Source organism: Canis aureus, chromosome 14 (genome assembly GCF_053574225.1).
Source record: "Canis aureus isolate CA01 chromosome 14, VMU_Caureus_v.1.0, whole genome shotgun sequence".
NCBI classification, from domain to species: domain Eukaryota; kingdom Metazoa; phylum Chordata; class Mammalia; order Carnivora; family Canidae; genus Canis; species Canis aureus.
The window spans coordinates 8942583-8951087 of record NC_135624.1 but is presented as its reverse complement, the minus strand read 5'-3'; the positions used below and the strand labels follow the sequence as shown (position 1 = coordinate 8951087).

The 8505-nt window shown below is 41.3% G+C and overlaps 1 long non-coding RNA gene across 1 annotated transcript; it reads right to left on the bottom strand.

Annotated features, from left to right (window-relative positions):
- Positions 1–580: 580 nt before the first annotated feature.
- Positions 581–4010, bottom strand: LOC144282833 (uncharacterized). Its single transcript, XR_013351245.1, has 3 exons — positions 3807–4010; positions 3113–3166; positions 581–940 (listed from the first exon to the last, which is right to left on the bottom strand). It is a non-coding gene; the product is annotated as an uncharacterized LOC144282833 (long non-coding RNA).
- Between the last annotated feature and the right edge of the window lie 4495 nt (positions 4011–8505).

The window sequence follows — 8505 nt, the reverse complement described above, 5'->3', positions numbered from 1 at the left end:
TTGTATCATCCATACAATTGGAGGGGGGAGAGTCTACTGTTCAATACGAAGGGATTGTTTATAATAAAATAGAAGGCAGCTGTGAGGTAAATTAAGCATTTACTATAAATGCTTAGTAATGTATGGAAAGATACTATATAGCATTTTGTGAAAATAAAATTCATAAAGCAATATGTATAATATGACTCCTATTTTTGTAAGACATTTACATATGTTCTTATCCACAGAACTTCAATGGAAGGGTATGCAGAAAAGCAGGCATTAATAGTTTATATCTACGTGGAAGGAATACAGATGATTTTTAATTTTGAGAGGTGTGGGGGTGCTATCTGCATTTACTAGAATTCTTCTCTTACTGAATATGGTTTACTTCTCTTTAGAAAAAGAAACATAAGGAAGAACATGCAAGCAAACAAAAATATCTTCTCTTGATGAAACAAACACTCTGAATCTGAAATTTGAGGCTTTTTTGGATAACATCTCATACTTAACAAAAATTGGTTCAGAGTTCTACCCAAATGATAGAGCCTCTTCTCTTAGTCACAACCAGGCCCTGGAGCCTATTCCTCTGGCCCCGACAGGTAGAACGGAGGCAAACCACCAATAGTGAGCCTGTGAGCCTTTGCCTCTCTGGCTGCTCTGTGGCTGGAAGCTGGGACAGGGACAGGTAAAGGTGCTAAGAAGTGAAGTCCATACCATTCTTTATTGTGCAGCTTTGAAGAAGCTGGAGCAGAAGATAAAATGGGAGGGCAGACACGGCCTCCGCCCGAGACTTTAAATCAAATCATGCAGGTTCAGTCGCCCCACCGGGTTGAGTGTGGGGTCCTTGGGACGGCAGGGCCTCCAGCCTGGGTCACTAGTCATTTCCTCCAGCACGATGCTGCCCTGTTCACAATTTTCTTTTCTCTTTCCTTCTTCCTCGCCCTCCAACTGGACCCATCTGAAAATACAAGAGTCTCTATCTGTGTGGAACAGGAATTTACTTTTCAGAAATGTAGTTCTGGGCACCTTCTGAACAGAGACTGGCAGTAATCCCAAACTGCATGCTTTATTATGTGGGCTTTATTTGTGTTTCTTATGAAATGAGCTGAGACACTCAAACTCATTTCAGATAGCAGCCAAAGCTAAATGGCCACATTGTCCCGAGATAGAAGGTCAGTACGGCAAAACTGTCCAGCCCCAGACTTTTCTCGAAAACTTACACGGGAGGACAGGCTGCTTTAGTCACTGCTTTCAGCAAACTGAGGATTTTATTCCTCAATGGCATGACTGCCTTAACAAATAAAAGAGAACACAAAGGTTTTTGCTTCAGACGTCTAGATTCTTCGAGGAGGTCAAAATGTGATTAACTATAAAAATCACTTTGGAACTTCATTGTGAATAAAGGACAAAAAGCATTAGCTTTCACTGCTGCAGTTTTATAAAATAAAGAGATCCAAACTGCTTATTCTATGGAAATAAAACAGTTGGGTTCACTTGTTGGCTGTTGTAGAGCAATTTCTAGTGAGGATTTCCTCTTTTAATCACTTATAAAGTATAATGACAGTCTTCACAACCAGCCACACCCTGTGAGGGCAATGTGAATAAACACTGGTAGTTTCTGCCAGAAATAAACACCAGATTAATAGCACACAGCCTGCACATCAGGGGCACTTCCATCTCCCTGGGACCCCAGATGAGAAATTAATTAAGCTAATACATTTAAAACTAAATCCATTTTACTCCAAATTACCATTCCCAAAAAGTTCAGAAAAAAAAAAAAAAAAAACACAATGTGAAATGCCAAAGTTGTAAACTTGTATTATGTGTATTCAGACCCTTGGTAAAACAGATTCAAAGAAAGAAAACCGGAGATAAAGAAAATCAGCCAGTGATGATTGACTCAAGATCCCCATCTAGTGACGCTCTGCAGAATAGCAGGTTGTTTGCATTTCTGAGTAGGCCTGAAAGTCTACGGAGTTTATGCGGTTCATTGTTCAAAAGTGAGATGTTTCCTCTTATTATGCCTTTTTAAAGAGTTATCTTCGGGAACAGTTAAGCCCCTTTTCACAATTATCGTGGTTCACTTCTGCACTTGTTCATCGGTTTTCCACAGCCTCTAATTGTCTCTCTGGAGTCATCATTGATTCCCTAACTCTTGTGGCACCTGATCAAAGAGGCTGGGAACTCTTAACATGAGTTTAAAGTCATCTGAGTAATATTGTAGAGTACATGTTGCAAGTAAAGGTACATATGGCAGTCAGACAACATATCTTTTATGTCAGGAAGCCTATGGTGGCCCCTTGTGTAGAGTGGTAAGAGAGTCATAGACCAGACTAGAATCAGTAGTTTCAGTGGTAAGAACTTCTCCATTCAGACCCGAGATATACATACTGCCTGAGTCTATTATATGACGTTTAAAAGCAGACAAAACCAATCAATAATGATAGAGGTAAAAATAGCCGAGTTTTGGGGGGTTAGGGGGGTTGGAGGAGGTAACTGCTTTAAACAGGACATGAGAAAAATGTTCTAAGGGGGAAGAATGTTCTATATCTTCATCTGGATAGTGATTACATAGGTGTGTATACACATGAAATACCCAACTGTATATATTTTTCAAAGATTTTATTTATTTATTCATAAGAGACACAGAGAGAGGCAGAGACACAGGCAGAGGGAGAAGCAGGCTTCCTGAGGGAAGTCCAGTGTGGGACTCAATCCCAGGATCCTGGGATCATAAACTGAGCCAAAGGCAGATGCTCAACCACTGAGCCACCCAGGTGCCCCCCCAACTGTATATTTATGATCAATGTATTTAATGTGTTTTATACCTTTGCTATATACACAATATATCTCAGAAATCCATAGATTTTTTTTTAAATGAGGCTCCATACTGTTGTTTTACCCTGATCCTGAGAGGTCACACCAATCTGCTAACATAATACATCTGTCCCTAATCAGAGCCAAGTCTCACGCAGATTTCTCGTGGATACTCAGGAACTCAAGTAAGAAGTTCAATATTTACCAAACCTAAACATCAGCAAGGATTTGGGATCATTGCTATAATGTGACTGAAAATTTTAGGGCAACCTCTCAGCCCAGATTTTAAGCAAACAAAGGAAATTGTACTCACATTGTTTTCATGAGAGCAGGGCCCATTTCCTGTGAGGAACGGTGAGAATGACTTCTGATAGTTGTGAGTTAGGGCAGAGTAGAAACAAGGCAAGTGGAAAATGGAAACAGGTAGATAAATTTGCAATATGGCCACCACAAAAAAATCCTGCCTGGCCCTCTTTAGAATGTGTTCTCTTATAACATGTAAGACATGGAATGTTACGGCTGGTAGAAAATTTCCAATGTCCTGGCTCACACCCATGTTTTTCAGGTTGGACCAGAGGGGTTCCTCATAGAGTCACAAGATTACTTAGTGACAGAGCTAGACCTCCACCCAATCTTTCTGACTTCTCATCTTTCTCATTCCCAGAATCCCAAAATCTCCATAAAGCATAGTTAGGAGAACATAGCCCAAAGCCCTCAAAAATCTTGACAACTGCTTTCAGAGGTAGTATCTGTAAAAGTTCCTCAACAATTTTTCTTCCTAACTATTCCCTTACTTCTTGCCTTCCTTCATTCCTCCTTCCTTTGATTCCTTCATTCCCTCTTATATTTTCATCTTTCTTTTTCTCTTTCTCCACTTACAACCAAAGTTTTCATTTTAGTTGGCTTATCAACAGTGAGGGAGCAGTTTGAAATTCAGACCATTGGTTCCCAGATTTGACTAGTAAATTATGTCAAGGGACCAGTTCCCCCAAGCAGTGCAAAAGCACCTTCTGTGTTGACTACCAGGAAGGAGGGAAGAGAAGGATCCCAGGATGGAGTGGTTGTTGGTGCTGTATAAAGTTCTACAGTTCTGGGATCCCTGGGTGGCGCAGCGGTTTGGCGCCTGCCTTTGGCCCAGGGCGCAATCCTGAAGACCAGGATCGAATCCCACGTCGGGCTCCCGGTGCATGGAGCCTGCTTCTCCCTCTGCCTATGTCTCTGCCTCTCTCTCTTTCTCTCTCTGTGACTATCATAAAAAAAAAAAAAAAAAATTCTACAGTTCTGAGCATTATGAGGTGCTTGGCATTGACCCTACTCCCAATTTTCAAGCCCCATTTGGAAATGCCATCGAAATCCAAGAGGACTTTCCTTCCATAACCTGTCTACATCCAAAACAATCCACAAAGGGTCATTTCTTGTCTCATGGGTTTGCAAAAGTGTATGAGTAATGGCACATTTAAAAAAAAATGTCACAATACTTGGTGCCAAATAATTTGGGATGGATTTGAATCCACAAAGCTGCGGGCGAAACAGCATATGACAGGCTCATCAACAGTATCTTTAATGAGAAGGCTTTGTTGAACTCCTACCTTTGACAGAACTCCAGAACTCAGGTTTTAATTGCCCCAGGAGTTTAGAGAAGAGAGAAAATACTGGAGTGGGGAAAGTAAAGCTCAACCTGGCAGCAAGGGAAGGACTTTGGAGGTCGCCCGGGTTAAATATAAACATGTAATCCATGCTCTTTCTTAAACAGTTTTTTAGATAGTTCATTAAAGTGAAAAAAGAGAACATGAAATCATTTTAATAATCATTTTAATATCAACCTTTCCCTAAAACACCTATCTTTAAGAGTTTGGCATAAAGCCCTCCAGATTTCTCTCTGCCTATGCATATGCATATTTTTTAACTTTATTGAGGAACAATTAAAAATATAACAGTATATATTCCAAGTATACCACATGATAATTTGATATATTATATTATATTATATTATATTATATTATATTATGATTACCAAGACCAAGATCAGGAACATACCGAGCACCTTGCTAGTGTGTGTGTGGTGAGAATGCTTAAGATCTATTTTCAACAACTTTCAAGTATGCAATACTTGAAACTACAGCCATGCCGTATATTAGATCCTCAGCTTCTTATCTCTACACATATTTCTAACTAATTCACACCAAATATGCTGATTCTAAGCTGCTTTTATTACTTAGCAATATATCTTCAACACCACACCATGCTAATAAATATAAAGCTGCATTACCATTGCAGTGTCCGTATCACATCCCTGGATTTGTTTGCGTACAGATTGTTGACTGGTATATGTATGCTCTTGTAATGTATTTGCTTCTCTCTTCATTAATATGTCTGTGGTTCCTAATGTTTCACTTCTATAAAGAAAACTAGGATCAGCTTCCTTGCACATACATGTTTTTATATTTGTCTGATCCTTCCCTTTGGATACATTTCTAGAACTGCTGACTCCAAGGGAAGAGACAGTTTACATTTGGATCCCTGGTACCAAATTGCCCTCCAGAAGGAATGGAACAGTTTATACACCCACCAGCTCTCCTCACCAGCACTAGGTGTTATCATTCTTTTCTCATCTTTGCCCATCTGGTCACTATAAAACAATAACTTGTTTTAATTTGTGTTTGTTTAATTCCTTGGGAATATTCTTCACTTGTAGGCACTCTTGCCAACCATTCTGCCTCATTGGTCCTAGTAAACTGCACCTCTATTCATTTTCCTCGTGACTTTCTCCCCTGATGCTGGATGGAATGACTGAGGCAAATTTCCACTGGATTGCAAAGTTAGTGAAGTTGTCTACAAAGTGTCCCCTACCCCATATGCTACCCACAACAATGCCAGAAATAACTGTCTGTGTCCTTCTGCACTTGAAGTTGCCTCAAGCTTTGTGAGGCTGAAGAACAGAAGGTTTTCCACATTGGAAAAGTGATTCTTGAAAAGAAGCAAGAGAGGAGCTGGCCCATTATGGGGCTGGAGTGACCTGTGTCAATAATCTCCGAATATTACTTTGAAAACTGATATTTTTGTTTAAACTGAACTAGAGGTTGGCTTTCAGCCTGGTTTGAAAGGCAGAAAATTAATCTGACTCTATCTTCCAGGTATGGAAACAGGAGTGCATAGGTCCTCATCCTACTACACCTATATGGTCACCTGCCTAGATGTCCTCCTTCCCATCAGTAAGGAGTCCACACAACACAGAGCTGCATCATCCATGCTCCTGGCTGCAAGGGCCCTTGAATCTGATGGCTCTCTGGATGTCCTGTCTGGGCTGCTGTGTTAGGAACACCTCCATACCCACACTCAGCTGCCGGGACTGCCTCCAGTCCTCTCAGCAAAGGGCACCATTATACTGCCCCATATCAATCAAGTGGAAGCACAGCAATATCTGGTCTGGGGGCCATTTCTACCCAAAACAAACAGGGATTCCATTAACACACCTCATCCCCCAGACTCAGCTCTTTAAAAGCTCAGCTTCCTCAGGACCTACGTACATATAACCTCTATCCCTCTGATTTTCTGCTGCTTTCCTCTTCACACAGCCCTGGGAATATTTATTCTCAATTTTGCAACCTACTTATCATGCAATTGTCTAAATATCTTCTTTCTTTCCAGGACTAGGCTTTGAAACAAATCCCAAGTATTGACTTCTGCCATCTGATCTAGGGATGGAAATTGCAGGTCTAACTGCCAAAATTAAGTGCAGACGTGGAAAGGGATAACAAGAAATGGGGAAGGAAGCATTTGATGTTTCACCAGTAAAAAGAGGGCATCTGGGCAGCCCGGGTGGCTCAGCGGTTTAGCGCTGCCTTCAGCCCAGGGCATGATCCTGGAGACCAGGGATCAAGTCCCACTTCGGGCTCCCTGCATGGAGCCTGCTTCTCCCTCTGCCTGTGTCTCTGCCTCTCTCTCTCTCTCTCTCTGTGTCTCTCATGAATAAATAAATAAAATCTTTAAAAAAAAAAAAAAAAAAGAGGGCATTTCAGATGTGGGAAACAGCACAGCCAAGAAGCAGGATTAAGCTGGAGTCCAGAGTCTGGTCTTGATAGAACAGAGGTCTGTACTGTGGTCTTGCAGAATAAAAGTTTGGATAAGTGAGGCAGGGCAGGAACTTGGAGAACACTGGTAAGTAAGCAAGTGAGCTTTCTAGGTTAAGTAAGAGCAACTTACTGCTATAAAAGTTCCATTTAATTTGATTATAAGGTAGTTATTTACTATTTAAAGGAAACTAGAGCATGGTGCTAATGGACAAAATGCAAGGCTCCAAATTTAGATAGTCCTATGTTTGAAAGTGGATTCTGCTGCTTATTGTCTGTGATGTTAGGTGTCAGCCCAATGGGAAGAATAACACCTCTTTTATAAACTAGTACTTGCAGGCCTATGAAAGGACACATGCAAAGCAACTAGATTTGAAACATGCTCCATTCCTCCCTTACTTTCGTCTTTTTTTATTTTTAGTCTCAACGCTCAGACTAATTCATAACATGCCCTACCCCTATCCAAATCAATCTACTGCTAATATTCCTCAGGTTACTAGAAATGCATTCATGAATATGTATGAATTGTATGCATAAATTTGTGTGCTAGTGAATCACGTGTGTTTCATATCTTCTTCAAGGAACTCTTTATGCTTTTTAATATTCAGTAAGATTTATAAGAAATATCAATGAAAACACTTTCTAAACTGGAAGTAATGTCCAGGTTGGCATTACAAAGGTTCCACAGTATCATCTATTCTAGGAAAGCTCAAGCCTCCTGGCCTCATAATACTTTATCCCTCCTTCCAACCTACCACCCCAAAAGTCACCCAAGGAGGATCACAGCCAAGGACACCATTGGGCAGTAGCACTAGGGAGCAGGGCTTTAGGTAAGCCAAGCATAGAGGCTGAAGCCCTGGCTACTGTGTGACAAGGCCTTTCTGGCTTGGCTATTTGGAAAATGTATTTTTCCATGGAGCCAGTGAGGTATCAAAGACTTGAAGAAGGTTCTCCCTCTAGAGATACCACCACCATGGGAAGACCAAAGGGTGAGGTGACTGACTCTGCTCCAGAGCAAAAGCTTCAACATACACACTCATATGGTTTACATTTCCTTCAAGTTCTCTCCTTGCCAGCAGAGGGATAAGAATACAAATAAGTTAGGGTCTGGGTCCAAGTATACTGAGTTCTGTTTCCAGGACAACCCACTTAAGGCGGTTCAGGCACATAAAAACATTAAGAGCAGCAGCAGCACTTAATTTGTATCAAGCAGTGATTTGGTCCCAAGGATTATGCCAAATGTTTTATAACCTTTTTTTTACTCATGTGTCACCACAGCCCTAATGAAATTAGTGCTGTTATTATATGTTCCTTGCAGATGATAAAACTGAGCTTTGGTGGGTTTATGTCACTTGTTTGTTATGAAGACAGGGACTTACGGAGCCTGGTTCCAACCTAGGCAGTGTGACTGCTAGTGGCTCCATGGAGCCCAGCCCAGCTCACAGCCAGGAACCCAGCATCCACAGCCCCTGGGCATCCTTGCCTCAGAGCCCTCACAAGAATGTATAGATGTGGTAAAGACCTGCTTCAGGACTCAGAACCCTAGAGCCCAGCCATCTCTTGCCCTTCTCCACATCTGAACACATGACCAGTAAACATCATTTACTTTATGGCTTGGCTCGGAGCACAGGGCTAC